Source organism: Pinus tabuliformis, chromosome 2_1 (genome assembly GCF_031772625.1).
Source record: "Pinus tabuliformis cultivar Carrire ecotype Pingquan chromosome 2_1, CPIR1, whole genome shotgun sequence".
NCBI classification, from domain to species: Eukaryota; Viridiplantae; Streptophyta; class Pinopsida; order Pinales; family Pinaceae; genus Pinus; species Pinus tabuliformis.
Genome location: NC_142299.1, coordinates 952030714 through 952050448, shown reverse-complemented (window position 1 = coordinate 952050448; position 19735 = coordinate 952030714).

Below are 19735 nucleotides of genomic sequence, written 5' to 3'. Positions count from 1 at the left end.
TAATTTTAAATTGATCATAAAGTGAAATTGTACTATCATTTGTCACAGAACATTTACCTCCAATTCTTGGTCTCAAAGACATACCTTTCCCACCTTTTGTACTATAACTATATTCCTACTTAAGGCCATTTTCCAAAGGACTAGTTGAGTAGTCCATCCCATCAACCTTAGTTTTCCTTATAACTAAGCTTTCACTTTCTTTATCAATTTAATTACAACTGGAATCCATAGCAAGTATCTCCTTGAAAAGGAGATCATAAATAAATCTTAAGGAACCTTCACCTCTTCCACACTTTTCAACCTTACTTAGTAGATCTCCATTCAATAAAACCTTAGACATTCTATTTACATTGTAGGGTCCACCATTTCAATAAGTTTGTGGTGAGGTAAATGGTTCACCTTCTCTATGTAGTTCATTGCCTGCTTTGTATACTGTCATCTATGTTCCTTTATTACTCTCTTGTGATTGTGAAAGACCATAATAACCTCTTAAGAGGCTCATTGCAAGAGAAACATGTCTCTTCTAAGACTTCTTTGTCTTAGAGACATTTGTGGAATCGGAAGCATTATTCCTATATGATGAGTGAATCCCATAATGTGGTGTAATCGAGAAGTAATAGAGCTACACAGAAATCTAAGAACATTATTAAAGTCTAACAACGTGGAGCGGGTTCACTTACCTTGAAATTTTAGACAATTTTTAATGATTAGGAATAATGTAACCAATGAATTTCATGTTGATTAAATTTAAAAAGACTGTAACACTCTCATTGCTAAACATAGGAACAAAGTGTGGTCCACTCTACCAATTTCCCAGAATAAAAAGTAAAATACTTGACAAGAAATTTTAAATAGGTACCCATGAGTTCTTCACTTTGAAGCCAGAATGATATAGTGTATAGTCACTTCAAAGTTAACAAAACACAAAAACCAGGGCATGATAAGATAAATGGTGTAGGGAATACCATCCAAAAAGATTGGTAGGAACAATTTTAGTAAATCAGAACATCTAAATTTCATTAAGGATGATATACTAACAAAAGTGGGTCTTAGAACCAACATCCTTGATTTGCGTGCAAGAATTTTGGGCAAGTATGATTGTCAAATGCTGATTGTGACCAATTTCTATTTTTTTATAGATTTAGTTATCATGACAAACATACAAGTTAGGTTACAATGTTTATCTAAGAAACAATATATCAGTAAGATAATTCAACTATAGAATATTCCAACACATATTTCCTATGATAATAGAGAATGGGCTCACTGGGTATGGTTTGGAGGCATGGTAACTAACAAGTCCTTCTGATGCTTATATAGGAAGCTGGAAGATGGATATGCAGAACAGTCTTGAAGAAACTATACCTCACAAATTTTTCTTCCACATGATAGTGGCTTAGTATCATGGAAATGGATATTAGACAACACAATGGCAATAAAAGGATCATAAATCAATCCGAGACTTTTGGTCCTCCACTCCAAAAAGATTCAGTCTTGCATAGCATTAGTAGAAATGTCCCTAATAGCATAGGTTCCATCACTAATAATTATATACCCAAGTAGTTAGGAGCAAGGCGTGTTCCATCCTAAGCTAACAACATTCTATTTTTGGACAACATGACATCGTCCTTAACTAATTTTTAACATTTTTCAAAAATTCCCATCCGCATAAGGTCAATTTACTTGCAAGAGTACTATTGCTACAATAAGGTTTTATGTATCTTGAGAATTTTAGCTAAACTACTTATAATCTTGTGGTAAATAAGGGGAAAGACCACAAATTACTATCACAAACCTTTATTACTAAATTCACCTATCACGATAAGACATGCTACTGATTCAACATAGTCAATTGAATTGCATCTTGTGAGTAATGACTATTTGAGATATGTAATAGTTGAAAATATAATTTTCTTTTATTTTGTTTTCATTTCATTCCCTATATGTGGGTTGAGTTAAGTTACCTAAGGCATGTGGCTTTGGTGATTTGTATTGGATTAATTGGTGGTCTTTGAAAATATGACTTGGATCAATGTTTCTCTATGTTGGAAGAGACACTTGTGACTTCAATTCTAAGCCATTTCAAATGTAACATGTTGCATTGTTTAACCATTTTTTCTATTTTGTTTTCCAATATTCCCTTGGATGAACTATTCATAATTCATGTTATTTGTTGGTTGGGCAAGCTGGAGACTCTGGGAAGTGTCAGATGAAGCCTCATGATTCCTCTCATATTCTTCACATGAATTCAGGTAATGATAATGTGAACTTGAGTGAGATAGATAAAAATTTCATCCTAGTGAGCATGCATATACGTATGGATTTATGACCAAAAACTACAAATATGAGTCCAAATTTGTAATAGACTACTTATTTGCCTAATATCGAACAAAATTTCATGGAAAATCTTGGAAGAATTGTTGAAATTCTATAATATCTTGACATGAAAACCTTATTTGTTCTATCATCACAAATGTCTATTGGGAAATCCATTAGAGAAACTTACCACATTGACTTAGATTAGGAATTCAGTGAATATTCTAAATCTCCAACAGAACATACTAAACAAGACATAACACTTACAAAGGATTCTAGCATGGTTATAACCTTCTCATAGAGTTTTTCAAATGAAAATACCATAATCACACAAAATCATTTGAATATTTCTATTGATGTGGATCATCTTTTGGAAGGGCTAAGTGGAGAGAAATAAGTTGCAAACCAGTAGGAATGAGCACAAAGAATTGACGAAAAAATAAGATGTTTAGCTCCAAGAAGCTTTTCCTTATTTTGGACCATGATCACACACTTCCAAATTCTGCTAAGGTGTCATAAAAATGTAAACCATCTTGTCATAATTTTGGTGATTCCTAGGCAAAGAAGATGTGAAGTAAATGAATTGATTCATGATAATGTGAGTATATAAATGTTTCTAATTCATGATTATTTTTTCCAACAATTTATTGAAATAGATCATGTGCATGAGGAAATGCTAAGGAAGGAGGAGCAAGACCAAGAGAAACCTCAACATCACATTTTTTTCTTTCCTTATATGGGAATTTGGACTAAATTATGGCCTAACATCTGAATTTTTTTGGACAAGGTTAGTATAATTTGGGTTGAACTATTAATATCTTTGAAAATTGTAGTTCTTATAGGAAACATTAGATTTACAATGTGGAATTGACAACTTATGTGTATGCCAATAGATGAATCTATTCTTTCTTTCATCTAATTCATTCTTTGATATTTTATGTTGTAGGAAAGAAAGTTGTATGAACTACATGTTTATACAATAGGCAACAAAGTTTATGCCACAAAGATGGCCAAATTACTTGATCCCACAATAACTTTATTTGCAAGACATTTTATTTCGAAGGGTGACGAGGCTGATCTAGATGGAGATGATAGGCTACCTAAAAGTAACGATATAGATCATGTTTTTGGAATGGAATCTGTAGTAGTAATTATCAATGATTCTGCAAGGGTTTGAATGATCATAGATATAATTTAATTGTGATCGAAAGGTAAGTTCATTTCAATTTTTTTTAGTGTCCAATCAAGACCTTACAATTGTTAATGGTTGTCTTTCAAAAGTGGTGGTTAAAGGTATATGTTACTATTCCTAAAACTGAGAGACTGCCGTGTATACATACATGTATTTCACCTATAGTAGGTGACAATTTGGATTTCTAATCTTGTCACTATTATAAGTAGACATTTATGAGAACCTAGAGGATGGAACACTTGCATCTTCTTCAGTGGTGAGATGCTAAAAAGTAATCTATAACACAATGTGTTTGTGGCATCTCATAATTTAGAGATATTTCATGATTTGTCATTGTATGGTTGATTTTCTAACACATATACCATTCAATTCAAACATAGGTGACTTAGAAAATTGACCATAATTTTTCTCAAATAAACAATTGCATGAAGTGGATGTATGGGAATTTTCTATAGTTGAACAACAAAAAAATTTCAAAAATTGTAAAGTGGTTTTCAATAGGGTTTTTCGAGTTGGAGAAGTGTATCCACATCTTCACCCTTTGTGGAATATGGTGAAAAATTTGATGCAGTATTCACAACACAAATTGATGGTAAAGTGAATCATGTTGTAACCCTTTCCCATAGGACTGAGAAGCTATGCATTTTACCTTTTTTCCAATATGAAAGTTTTGGCATACATTATTTTAATGTCTATTAGCATAACAGATTTTGGAAAAGGGAATTTTTATTCTCACGATATTAATATTATTACATATCAATGATAGGTTTGTCGATTGGGTCCTCTCAATTCTCCACCTAGGTTCTGTTCTGTAAGTGAGATGACAGGACTTTGAGCTACTACAAAATTAAATTTATTCTGGGGATCGTCCTTGGAATGAGGGAAAGTGCTTAATGGGTTTTCATGGAAAAATCATCACGTGGAAAAAATAAAAACATATAAAGTTCAGACAGGGTGACAAGATTAGAAGTTGTACTAAGTGTTTCACTAACCCAATATATAATATGAATTGATTAAAAATTCACAGGGCTATTTCAATTCTCATATTTCTATTTCACTTCTTTACAAAAAAATGTATATTCAAATACAAATCAAACTAAAATAGAGAAGCCTAATTATGAAGATGTTTCTCTCTCCAATACCTGACAATGTTATTTTTCTGAATTATACTTAAATTTCACTAACAATAACCTGGATTTATACATTGCTTCTAACACTGAATTTAAATCATGGTAAATATATGAATATCCCATTAAGTATGACCTAAATATGATTCAAAGAATCACACCTTTAGCCTAAGCATGTGGCAAGGTAATATCTGAGGTGTGAAGTTTTATTCGGCACACTGTTTGTTTTCTTGTTTTTGTTAGAAAAGGGTTTTCTCTTGGTTTTATGTGACTTTCAATTTATCATTTGTAGCATGTTGAGAAATGGGAAAGAACAATGTGTGAAATTTATCTTGTAGAAATTGATGTTGAATGAAAGGATAGAGATTTTAACCAAGCTACATCCCCATTTGGTAAAGGTAGAGGAACATCTTAAAGAGATGCATAAGAATACACCATATCTAGAGTTTAAACATGAGTAATATATGGGTTTTTCTTTTCAAGATATGTTCTTTTTTGCACCCAATATATCATAGCAAGAAAAATATTGATATTGTAGGAATTGTTTGAGTACCTCACTGAGGTATATTTTTCTGATGTCCTACTTGATTGATACCGTCGAATGACATGAAGGCTTTAAATATGATTTAATATGTTTCTAAATCAAATCAGATTTAAAGTTTATAGATATAAAAGATAAAAACAAATGTCAATGCCTTCATTTGATTGTTACTTGACTCTGGGGTGAGTAATTTATAGGAAATGGGATTGGAAGAAGGATGGGGATACAATAGAGAGCATGTATTGGATATGATTCATTTGTTGTTGGAGATCCTTCAGGCAACTAATCTATCAACGTTGGAAATGTTTCTAGTAGGGATTCTTATGGTTTTTAATGTTGTGATTCTTTCAACTCATGGTTGTTTTGGGAAAGCAAATGTTTTAGGAATTCCAAACATCAGCGGAAAGGTAAACACTTTTTTTTTTTATAATTGCAATGTTCATTCCATGATATCGCCTCTTTATTGTTTGATTGTTATTTGAATGTTTCCTTTGATTTTTGTTTTGTCTTTTAACCATGAAATTGAAAATACTTGGTATCATGTCAATTTAAACAAAATCCAAATCTTTTAGGTGAAATTAGTATTACACGATATTGATTGAAATCATTTTAGCTATTTTGTGTTAAAAGATTTTCATGACTATTAGAAAAGTTTACTTTCATGTTGTTATTTGAGCATAGGTTGTCTATATAATTTACCTAGTTCATGTGTTAGAGAATGAAATGTTGTTGAAAATAAAACAACAAGTATTAGACATCACACCTAGTATTATTAGTTTTCACAAGTTATCTACAGGCTAAGCATTTTAGCATGTAACTTAGTCGGCATGGTTGTGCCTAAGATTTCCTTGAAAGTTGAATACTAAGTTACTAAGGTTTCCTTTTCTATCGTGAAGTTTTATTTGATTTGTTTATATAGTTCATCTATCCATAATTTCCTAACTGAAGAAAACTTGTTTGATTTTCTTGTTTTTCTGGGGAAAAATGACATTAACACTGTCGATGTTGAGGTATATGTTGTATAAATCGTTTATAGTCTACTTTAATTTATATTCCAATGTTCACCTTCTTTCATGTCTTATGCTTTGCATTGTATCTTCTTTCATTTTCATATGTGGAACTCAGTATGATGGTAAGAAGCAAGAATTGAAGAAGGAGGATAACAATAACACTGGAGCAACAAATGCAGAGAGAGAGAGAGAGAGAAGAAAATCAGTCTAATGATACCCTTAAATCCAATATCTCGCATGAGGCACACACATAGAGACTGATGGTCAAGTCTTTAGAGTTAGTGAATTCACTTGTAATGCCTTAGCAACACGATGATAATGTTTTGAAGTGATGAAACAATAGTTCATGTGTAAATTGTTGGCCAACCAATATTATGTTGGAAACTCATATTGTATTACTTGACCTTTCATATAATATAATTTATGTGGTTAAAATTATTTATAGTCGTACTTGATATTATTTAGTATTGTAATTAACATATGTAATTTTTCATTTTCATATTAGATGAACATGCACATTGTATGCCATTTTTTTAATTTAATCACAAAATCATACTAATTAATTTATGTTGATTAATAATGAACACATAAAATCATTTTAAAACTACTAAAATAATAGTTTATACTGATTAATGATGAACATAAATAAAATCAATATATGACTAAATTAGTCATTTATAATGATGATTAATGAAAGTAAATTAAATGAATTTAAACTACTAAATCATTCATTTAAATAATAAATATGTAACTACCAAAAACTGATAGATGACTAATGTAAATGATCAATTTGTGATTACAAATGATGACTAAATTTTGCATATATACGATTATTAACAGCTAATTTACAATATCTTATAACATGACCAAAATTTAACCATATTTCTTTGGTCATTAGTTGGTTTCAGAAACTGACTAAAATTTTCATATATATGAGTATCAGTAGCTAATTTACAATATCTTATAACACAACCAATATTTTGGTCATATTTCTTTAGTCATTAATTTATTTTTTTGGGTGATCGTATAGTAGTATAGTGTGCAGTGTATTTGATCATTAGTTGTGGAAATTATTGGCTAACTCAATGATTAAATTAATGACTAAATATACTACTAGAAAATAAAATTGAGACAATAATTAATGACTAAAATTTGGTCGCGTTATAAGATACTATAAATTAGCTACTATTGGTCACCGGTAGAAAAATGGTTGTTTATATGTAAATTTAAGTCTTTTTTAGTAACTAATTAGCCATTTTATACTAGTGATCCAACGATATAATGCATAGCAAGTTTAGCCATGAGTGGAAAAGTGATATCAATCATGCAACAATGTTAAATAAGTGAGGAAGATTACACTTCCAACTATATTAAGCAATTTGAATACTGTTATTTGGGTTTCATGAATCAATCTTATTTGAAATAAGTGTTTCTTATTTTATTAAAATGTGTAAAGGTTATTAATTCCTAATTAATATTCATGTGTTTTTCAGATAAGCTCAGTGCTCATTTATGTCTAGAACTTTGAGGGTGCTTGAACCAAATTAGTGGTGATCATGGAACATAGAACCCAATGACAAGGTTGAAGTATTGAAGAATAGACCCAATAATGTCACAATTAGGAATTATAAAAGGTACAGATATTTAACACAACCAGTGAACACCACTGCCCCATTCATTAGTTCGTGCAAATTTACATATCACCGTAACATTAGTGATAATAATTAGGGTTTCAAAAACATTCCTTATTCTTCTCAAAACCCCTCTTCTATTGATATGTAAATGTTCGCATCATGGTGTCAACCATTGTGCTGTGATCAATTAAGCATGTTCTAGGTAGTAGGCATGAGAGAGAAGTGCAAAAGCTCAAGAGTCATAAGGGTAGATTAAAGGGCAAGGTAGGTGGAAAATCACCTCACCTATATAAAGGTACCCTCATGCCTCATTTTACAGGGGGGGATTTTAGCACTTGAGCTTAGATGAGGAGTACATAGTTCATCTGTGCTTAAAGAGATAGAGGCACTCAACTCTTGGTATCTAGGAGGGTGAGCTATGGTGAGGCTAAGGTTTTGCATTAGATGTTGGTATGAGCAGCCCATGTTCAATTGTTGTGCTTTGACGAATTGCAAGACATGTACTAGTATTTGTAGTAGAATTAATAATATGTTCTTCATTTCTAGAACTGATTCCCATGCTTACTCATAGTGGTTGTATTGTTTGTCTAATATTTTCATTGTATTTGTATGCGTTCTTTCATAAATAAATATTTTATGGACTGGTTTGTAATTGTTGCATGTGTGTTTTCTTTTGAATTTTTGCTTACTTATTCCATGCCATGTCAGTGGCCTATTGTGAAATAATTTGCAATTAACTTCTTACATGTTCTTGTTCATGTATGTCTGAGGCAATTTTGGCTCATTGATCCTCCTCATAGCATACTTCTCTTTATTGTTGTTGTAACTAGCTTGTATCTCTTTTTGTAGTTTTTCAATCTTAGGTTGACCTTGTTTAATTGCATATGAATTTAATTCTTGTCCTCACTCTAAAACCTTTTCATTTGACAACCAAGAGCTGAAACATTCATGGTGGCAACTGGGCTCACATACCAAATGGCACCACTATCCCAAATGGTGTGAGGTCTAATTGGGACTTCACATCCGGGAGACACCCTAACTATTGGTAGCATCCAACACCGTCAAAAAATTTGGTGCTAGAAGGAGGGATAGTTGACAAGATGAGCCCTTGATGCCTATAGTTAGTTTCATATTTGTAAATGGCTCCATCCCAAATCTCTATCCCGGGTTGTTTTTCTAAAGGTGTAAATATTTCAATGCCCGTGGAAATAGTCTATCGCTTGTTAGAGTTGAAGTTTGATGGTGAGGGTCAAACAACTGTATTTGGACACGTGCTTAAAATTATTCATTTCTGTCATTCTAATAAATACATTGTAAATATGTTATTGGCAGGTTGTTTACCCTCATGCTTGAAGGTCACATTAAGTAATGGTGCCACACATTTTTAACAACTTCCATCCATTCGTTCGAGGAACTCATTAGTAAGCTCCGAAAAGACTTTGACAAGTACACTTTTAAAAGCATAAATCAATTTAGAATGAAACCTGAAGAATCATTAGAGGATTTTTCCGTTAGCTTTTTCATCTTTGTTGTGAATTTTTGGAGAGAGATGTTGATTGGATGTATTTGGGTGAGGAATTTCAACGTCTGGTTTATGTCTTTCAAAAACATCGTCAATATGAAACAAATCCTGGCTATTATTATGATCATGCTAATTTGAAAGTTACACATTGGCTTGATCTCATCCCTAATCTTGTATTGCCTATCTATGTAAGTCAGGAAAAGCCTAAATCCTCCAAGCAGGAAATTACTACCTATTAAATTTCTCATCCTCCTTCTGATTCGTTACCTAATGAAATTTTGGTCGTAAATAGTTTAGATGATGAATAATATTTGTAAGGAAATGAATCAAATTGTCTTTCTTCCATATCTCTTCCTGCGCGGACTAAATTCCATAACAGATGAAATGCCAAACTATCTGATATAATAGCTGAGGCTATGAGTAATAATATGCATGTATCATTATCTGCAACGTTTCAAGAATTCCTATTTTAGTATTTATATATCAAGGTGGGTGTTTTCGAGGCACATTAGGAGGCATGTTGTGTATACCACACAAACATGCTCGTAGGGGCTTAAAGGTTGTTTTTCTATTTCACATTGTGACCTTGGTACTTTTCTCCTATAACTGTATCTTGACCATCACACCATAGTCAGCTTCCTAACATGTTCATGGTATTCAAATCAAATCAATAGGGGATACTGCTCTCATACATCCTGTTGAATTTGAACTTGAAGATCAAGTTGATGTAACATCTCTCCCTATTGATGAAACCCAACTCAAGCCCATTAAACATATACCTAAGTCTATTACTAAATGTCATTCACCTGTTGGAAATGACTTCGGTGTTGTCTTAGATAAGGTTGATTTCCTTATCAAATCCATGGACCATGACATATATGCAAATTAATTTCTCCCTCTAGCTGACACTAATGTGTTTGACATGAGTCCTGGTGCAATTGATGCCCCTCCATCTGAACCTTTTCATCCGTTATACGATGATTTATTTCATGAGTCTACTGCACCAACGATTTATTCAAATCATTCAGATCTTTATCCTACTAGTATTGATTACAATCATGTACATGAGGGTTATGTTTATCAATCAAAGTATGAGGATATTAAATCCTTGGCTCATGATTTGTTCAATCAACAATCTCTAACAGGTGAAGAAAAAGACTTTACTTCTCGGAAAATTCAAGATGTTCCTCTGATTGAGTCATCATCATTCATAACCTTTGAAGATTCTCATGTACCACATTCCCAATCTAACCAAATTGGTGGCTTCAACAACTGTCATCCTATCAAAAATGTATTCTTTGAAATTTATGATGATGATTTTACATGTTGACCTCACTAAGCCACTGATATTTTATAATAAACATTTTGATGGTTCAACAACTCATCCAGATGTTGAGACGCTTCAACTATTGTTGAGGGTTATGAAAGGTTCTCATGATCCTAATGAGACCCCTAGACTATGTTAAATTAGGGTTTACTCATATGACTCTCACTTTAGCACCATCCCATCTAATGAAAAATCATTTAAAAAAGATTATGATATGCCACACTCTTTGCACCTTAACTTGTTTGTTAAAGTGCAAAAGCCATCATTTCAAATCCTTGTGATTCTTGGTCAGCTGCTATATATTTTCATCAAGTACAAGTTGTCGTTGTCATGTATTTATTATATGCAATCAAGAAAGATGCAATACTCAATTATTTTATGAGATTCATCTTGTTAATTCAAATCCTTCTTAGGAATATAAAGAATTTGATCTTTCGAACTTCCAACCCATTAGTATTTAGACATCTAATCAAATAAAAAATATATTCATTGATGGTTGTCTTGTCACAACTAATGATGACCATATGAATTCACCGATTGATCTTAAAAAACTACCAATATCTAATGACCTACCATTTGAGGGTTCAGAGATTTATCAAGATGGTGAGGCACTTCATCTTCCACTGATGGTTATGTTAGGTCCTCACTTCCTTGACAAAACCCATGAACAACTTCAAACTATGGTTTCCAAAATTAGGGTTTTTGTGCTTGAATCCTCCTGTATCTCAGTTTCACCTACTGAATACCCATATCTTAAGATTCATTAAGTTAATCATCCTTAATATCATGATAGGATTGCCGAATGGCTCAAAGGATCTTATTTGGAAAATCCATCTACAAACAAGCAACACCTTATGCTTGATTTAGGGTTATGCACGAATGAATGTATCATGGCTAGATGACTATTATTTTCGAGTGTATCATGTTTTTACCAAGACAGAGTTGTAGCTTGGTTGGAGCAATCATTCATAACATGTGTTCCTTCCAGTAGGCATGACCTTCTTCTTGTTGTGCATATTTCATAGGTAAGCATTGTTATTTTTTCACAACTCTTTATGTTGGTTCTAATTGTTGACATCTTTTTCTTTACAGGCCCAGAACTGCTACGGTGGCTACATTGGAATTTTTATTTCACATGACCCAACCTCCTCTCTGGTTAAATTAGGGTTTTAGCTTTAGGCTATCTAGGGTTTGTTAATTAAGGTTTACTTGTCCAAGTTTTATAATTAGGATTTGTTTCCTTGGACTTTCTTTATGGTTTGGATATGTTGTGTTGTGTTTTATTTATTGTAGGTAGATTAGTTTTATGCATCATTCTTTTCCACTAGCTCACATTCATATTCCTGCACTACTCATTCCTGGATAACGTTGATGAAATCTTTACATGGTTATTTTATTTGCAATTAGCTAATTTCTTCCACGCATTTATGTACCATAACATTGAATTGTAGTCTACCTACTGCATTACATACAAATTTCACCTTCTTGCATAACCTATTGTTGATCTAGCCTTGCATTTTTTCTTTGTTGCATGCCATCACATGACCTTTCATAACTCTTGAGCCCTTCAAACTTCTGGTGCTTATTGAGGTGAAAACTCGACCCCTCCATTTTTTACTTATTTATTTCAATAATGGGGACCATTTCTGTAAAATTTTGGCTAAAAAACATTTTAAATTTTATTTTTATTTGGATAAGTGTCCTATAATTTTGTTAAATTTTCATTTTCTTTGGATTCTTCTTTTGATTAATTCATTGTGTTTGATTTTTTGCTAGCTTTCTATCAACTTTCAGTTCATCTCATTTTAATGCATGATTTGCAAATGACGGTTCTCTGAAGTTTAATAATTTTTACGACAAGGGCTAAAAAATTTACAAAATGTATAATATTTTATTTTTGTAAATTATTTTTAAATATTAATTTTTACCAACCAATTCATTTTTTCACTAATGGTTTTACAAAATGTCCGCAACCAAATTGTAGAGAAATTAAAATTATATTCTTTGAAATTTCTTATGATGATTTTACATGTTGACCTCACTAAGCCACTGATATTTTATAATAAACCTTTTGATGGTTGAACAAGTCATCAGGATGTTGAGACGCTTCAACTATTGTTGATGGTTATGATAGGTGCTCATGATCCTAACGAGACCCCTAGACTAGGTTAAATTAGGGTTTACTCATATGATTCTCTCCTTAGCACCATCCCATCTAATGAAAAATCATTTATAAAAGATTATGATATGCCATACTCTTTTCACCTTAACTTATTTGTTAAAGAAAGTGCACAAGCCATCATTTCAAATCCTTGTGATTCTTGGGATCTCGAAAGTCTATTCCAATTGCCAATTTCAAAATTTATGAGGATTTGAATTCCCGAAATTACAAAAGTGGTTGTAGTACATTTTGTCGGATTTTTAATTACCAAGTAGATATAGTTTAATATGAAAAGGACCCACTCCACGTAATTTTCTCTCTCCTTCGATGTTCCCTTGGCATGACATCAAAACTTTGAATATCGTAACGCCATTTTATAAGGACCTCCAATGTATATTTTTCTGATATCCATCAAACGTGTGATGCTCGATGTACCTCATTGACCTTAGACATTTTTCATAGAACTTATGATTTTTAACACCTTCAATGCCCGATGCCATATTGGAACCTTGAGACTTATGGCATTAGGGCCTTTCCTTAAAAATTTCCGATAAAAAAGATCTAATGGGTTTATTAAAAGGTTGTCATATTAGAATTATTACATGAGGTTATGTCATATGAGAAAGGTTTAGTTTCAAGTATACATTATATCGACACACATCAATATGAAAACTTTTTTACGTTGGCCTACGATATCATTAACACCTCCAATGTCCCAATATAATAATCTCTTATATACATTGGTAGTAAAGCCTCCAATATTATAAAATTCTTCGATATTCTTATGCCTCCCTCCTCGCTTCACCCTTACTCCTACTTCATAATAAAGCCCCTCCTCATTTATGTATGACTCATACGTTGAGCCAAAATGCCACTTTGGCCCATCCATATGGGACCAAAAACCACTAACGTAATGACATGTGTCATTTATTATTATTATTTTAATATAATTTAAACTAATTCAATCTTTTAATTATTTTATTTTTATATATAATTTGTAATTATTTAATTAATAATTAGTTTGTAATTAATTTAAATATTTTATTAATGTGTATATAATTAATTAATTTAATAATTTTAATTAAATTTGTATATACAATTAATTTAATAATTGTAATTAATTATAAATTAATTAGTTTTACTTGTACATTTAATTAGAATTAGACTTTTAGTTAAATTTTCTAAATTTTAGTTTAGGGAGACATTTTTCTAGAATTCAGATTATTTTGGCACCTCATTTTTGGAAAGGATTTTTATGGAGATTTACTCAACCAAATCAAGTCCACAATAGCTCATTGATAAGCTACGATAGAGGAGGATACTATGAGATAGTTAATGTTGGCTGTGGTTTTTCACTCATTTTCTCCACCTTCTTTCCCTTGTTTTTACCTTTATGTCTTTCAGACCTGTGACCTTATATGCCAAAATTCCCCATTTTTTTCCCTTTCTCATCCATTTTATTGTCATGTTACTTTATTGTATTTTACCAAATAAATGCGAGGCTTTATTTCTTTTTTAGGCTAACTAGACGACCATTGAAGGAACATGTCGGGACGTTTATCTTTTCAGGTGTGGGCTCGTAGAAGCAGACAGGCAACAGGACTTAGCTACAGGAAAGGGTAGAATAGTTCGCTATTACACCTTGAACGCTATGACATATCGATGCTACATACTAGGTGTTGTTACAGGTGGTTGTTGTTATAGGTTTCTACTACACATCAATGTTGTTACACTTCGGGTGCTGTTACACCTTGTGTGGATCGTTGTTACACCAACAATGTTGTCTTTAGTTATGCCACATCAGCTCGAACCATCATTTGCTCAATATTGTTGCAACAAACCTGGAAATGTGGGTAATATTCTACATAACAGCTGTCGGTAGTAGATTGTTTATTTTTGAGGCAACAAGACTCAAGCAGTTTTAACTAATGTATATTTATTTAGCAGTAGGTTGCAGCTTCTTTATTTTTGGATCAGCATGAGAATCGGAGATTCTCATGGCTGATCTATTTTCTAATTTTTGAGATGTAATAGTTATAAAAGACTCGACCTTTTATGTATCAAGTATGCGCACATAGAAGAATATTGTTACTCTATTTCTGTAACTGTCGAACTCATTTTAATATCAATTGGCACGGTGATGATGTTATTACTTCACAACTGATTCGTTAATCACTTTTTGTGTCTTCCTGGACCCCGCTGAGGAGGAAGGGCCCTCCTCTTTGGCAAGGATTTCAATGATTAGGTAGTGTACATTTTAGTTCAGTTTATTGATTTATAGTTTCTCGTTGTTACTGCACATATCATGGATTGCATTCATTGCTACTTTTATTTATCTTATGCTATTACACAGAGTTAAACAATAGAGATTCAATAGTAACCAACTAGAATAGATGTTTGCTTTAGGTGTGGCGCGTCTTTATTTCAATAGCTGCGAGTTGTGATTTGATTATGTGGATGGCTTTTATATCTGCATACATGATTGATTCAATAAATTAGATCAGCGATTTTATAGTTCTTCTGTAATTTCTTATGCTTGGCTGAAGTGTATCGGCATGAATAGTGCGAACTCCATTGGAACTGCAAGACCTACCCTAGGTTTATAATTAATGTTGCAGTATGAGTCAATTAAGTTTGATAAAACAACACTACATTTTGGCATCATTGCCGGGGATGGCAATTTCACGATACAGTCAACCAAGTTGTTTGTTTAATATAGAAGTGCTCCTAGTCCACATCTCTTGGGTGGTAAAACGAGAGGTAAGAACCTGCACATCGCTCTAACATACCTGGGTGGGCTCACCATTGTGACCACTAGGATACTTAGGACATTTTGTTGCTTTGAATAGTGTGTCTTCATCTCTTCAGTTGTTGGGCAGTAAGACGAGAGGTAAGAACCTGTGCATCGCTCTAACATACTTGGGCAGGCTCATCGCTGTCGAAGGTTGAGATACTTAGAAATTGATTTGATACACATAGGGTCCATGTTTGTACTTTTTAGGACTTACAAATATACTGAAATCACCCCCACTCTAATAAGTCACATGAACGATGGGTTGTGAAAAGGAAACGAAGGGTGAAGATTTGGGATGGAAGACATTTATCCAGGAATTAATCTCCAAGGCAGAAAAAGAACAGTCCATCTCTCAAAGGAATGCAAGGAAGATAGGGCCGCAGAAGGCTATTACTCCCATAGTGAAAGTAGAAACCTTCAATCCCTCCATCTCGGGATCATATCATTCTAAGGCCAACACTCATACCTTGAAGACCAAGGATTTGATTCATGAGCAAGAAGTGGAAGTGAGTAGCCAGAATTTGAGGACCAAGGGCCAAGGAGAAACCGAAGGGGGACATCAGACACTTGAGAAGGAGAAGCACTTAGAGACTGATCAATATCTGGATACAGGTAGTGCGGTGAAACAACCAACTCCGAGAGTATCTGAGGCATTAATTGTGTCTGCAGGGCCATCACAAATGCAACTGGAAAAACGTCCACTACAAGAAGGATTAGAAGAATTAATCATGGGGGAAAAAATGATAACAATGCTAAAATAGACGCCACCACTATCACTTTTGAATTCCCAATTGGGAATCTCAGGGGTGAAGCTCCTATGAAGAATATTCCTCTATCATCCTTACCATCCTTTCAAGGGATGACTGTGGAAGACAGAGATACATTTCTATTTGAGTTTGATGTCTTGTGTAGAAGTTATGATTATATAACAAATCTCAAAAGTTAAAACTATTCCCTACTACCTTGAAAGGAGCAGCCTTGAGATGGTACATGGGATTAGGTCGCGCTTCCATTTCAACATGGAAAGATATGAAGGACACATTCTTGTCAAAGTACCAAGACTATTGTAAGACCAAGGACTTGAGGGAAGAGATATTTAGAATGACACAGAAGGAGGAAGAAAGCCTAGAAGATTATGCGGAACTATTCCACTACAATTTGCAGAGGTCTAAACAAAGTGATTTAGACCTAGAAATCTTGAAGACTATATTCATCAGAAGAATGAGGGACGACTGCCTTGATACCCTGAACCTGTTAGGCAAGGGGGATACATTACAAGAGTGATTTGTAGAAATTATCAAGCTCTAGCTATGATGCTCTCGAGGATCATCTAGAGGAAGAAGTAAGATTCGAGATGCCTCTGTTCACAAACAAAAATTTGCAAGCGGAGAAGTGATTAGAGAAAAGATCGAAAATTTGTTCAAAAATTTCAAGACTGATATCCTTATTACTCTCTCAGCCCAGATGAAAACAACACAAAACAAAAAGGCCCAACCAAAAGCTGATACACCCCTAGTTGTGTTATGTCCGACTTGTCAGAAGAAACATCCTTACAGGGAATGCGAACTGAACAGCATCAGCCTCTACAACATCTGCAAGTTGGAACATTTGACAGAGAAGTTTCCAGAGCTTCCTATACTAAACGAAACACATAGATAATCAAGCGAAGAGGTGCAATCCTCTTACTTCATTGCACCACGGAAGCCATGGAAACCACAACCTTCAGGTATGTCTCAAGATTTTTCCTCTTTCAAATCATGGAAAAATGCATATAATAATCAACCATATCCATGGAAATATTCTACCCCTCCTTCAGCTCAGTTTCCTTCGCCCTAGAACCAATGGTCTCCATCTCCTCCTGCCCAATATCCTCAACCCCAATCATACCCGTGGAACCAGAACTAGAGAGGAAATGCCCAGAATTCAACTTTTCCTGCACCACCCATGCAGCAGTAGCTGCATTTACCTCCTTTCCAAGCTTCTACTCCTCCTCCACCTGTACGACCTCAACTACCTGTGCAACCTAACCCAAACACAAATAATAAAGCAACTCAGGGCATAGAGGCTCCTATGACCATCTAGACTTACTTTATTACCCCCGTGGAATTTAATGTAATACAATCATGATAAGGCATGGTAATTAACCCTAGTCACTCCCCTATCATTACAGAGGAAGACTGTGAACCATCTAGGGGAGAAGTCAGAGACTCTGAGGCAGTTACTACACCTACAACAATTGATATAGAGGAAGTTGTTACATCTATAATAGCCAACCTGAGAATAATTGTTACACCTGTAATAGTTACTTCAGGGAACATTTATACACCTGTAATAGCGGATTGAACCATTGTTACACAGGAACCCCCATATCCTCAGAGACTAGCTGTACCTAGGATGGTTTCCCACCTTGAATCTGATTTCCTTAGGGAGTTGCAAAATTTTTATTTATGAATCCCTTTGTTGCAAGCCCTTAAGGAAGTACCTATCTATGCCAAGACAGTGAGAGATTTGTGCATCAAGAAACCTGGAAGAAAGCCTAAAGACCCTGCCACCATACATGTGACGGGAGAGTTATCCGAATTAATTTCTGCTCAGCCTCTCCTTACTAAGCATAATGATCCAGGCAAGCCTATAGTCACCATCTACATTAATGATCAACCCATAGCCAATACATTAATTGATCTTGGGGTTGCCATTAATGTAATGATGAAAGATCTCTTCATCTCTCTTGGGCTACAAGAACTTAGACACACCCCTAATGTGTTGGAATTGGTAGATAGGTCTCATGTTAAACCCGAGGGGATGTTAGAAGATATAGTGTTTAAGGTAGCTTCCTGGAGATACCCGGCTAATTTCCTTATTTTACAGCCCAAATCCAATTTTGGGGGGCATCCTTTAATCCTAGGGAGACCTTGGTTGGCCACTGTAGACACACTTTTAGGCTACAGGGCAGGATCCATGGTGATATCGGATGGCTAGGCAACCTAGAACCTTAATCTTTACCTCCCAAAACCAAATATGGAAGTGCACAACCCTTGGTGGGATGAGTTTGAGCCTGAGTTAGTTCTTTCCCTACACTCCTCCCTCTGGGGAAAGCCCAGTATTTTAAAGAAGAGACAGAAGATGATGTTATTAATGGTTTTATTAGGAATTCCTTGTCTGTTGCTTTTGTTGAAAAAGAAAATTAGGAAGAAGAGGTGGAAGATATAGATTTTGAACAAATGAGAACAACTCTAAATATCGCTAGTAGCCCAATTGAGATTGACACTGGAAAGTTTTTTAATGTTAACCCCAATTTTATTGTTGAATAGAATCAATGGCTGTTATAGCTGTTGCAGAAGTATAAAAAGGAATTTGCATGGGATTATGCAGATATGAAAGGGATCCACCCTAACCTATGCACTCACTGTATTTATTTGAAGGATGGCTGCAAACCATTTAGACAACCACAGCGCCCCATGAACCCTACAGTAAAGTAAGTGGTGAAAGAGGAACTACAAAAGCTCCTGAGTGCTAATTTTATTTATCCAATATCTGACAGTCAGTGGGTGTCACCACTTGTCATCGTTCCTAAAAAGAATGTCAAGTGGAGAGTCTATGTCGACTATAGAGAACTCAAAAAGGCCACTCAGAAGGACCATTTTCCATTTCCATTTACAGATCAGGTCCTTGATACTCTCTCCAGAAAGGAATTATTTTCATTTTTGGATGGTTTCAGTGGCTACAATCAAATACAGATCGCCCCGAAAGACCAGGGTAAAACACCTTTACTTGTCCTTAGGGAACCTACGCATACAACGTGCTGTCTTTTGGACTCTGTAATGCACCAGCTGCCTTTCAAATGGAAATTCTGGGAATTTTCTTCGACTTATTGAATGACTCTCTAGAAATCTTCATGGACGATTTCACACCTTATGGAGATGCTTTTGAGGCAGCATTAGTCAACCTAGAAAAAGCGTTGGAATGATGTGTACTGACTAATGTTGCCTTAAGCATGGAGAAATGTCACATGATGATGACTGAAGGGATCATAGTTGGACATTACATTTCTACTTATGGAATCAAGGTAGACCCTGCAAAAATAGAGGTAATCCTAAAAATTCCAACAGCA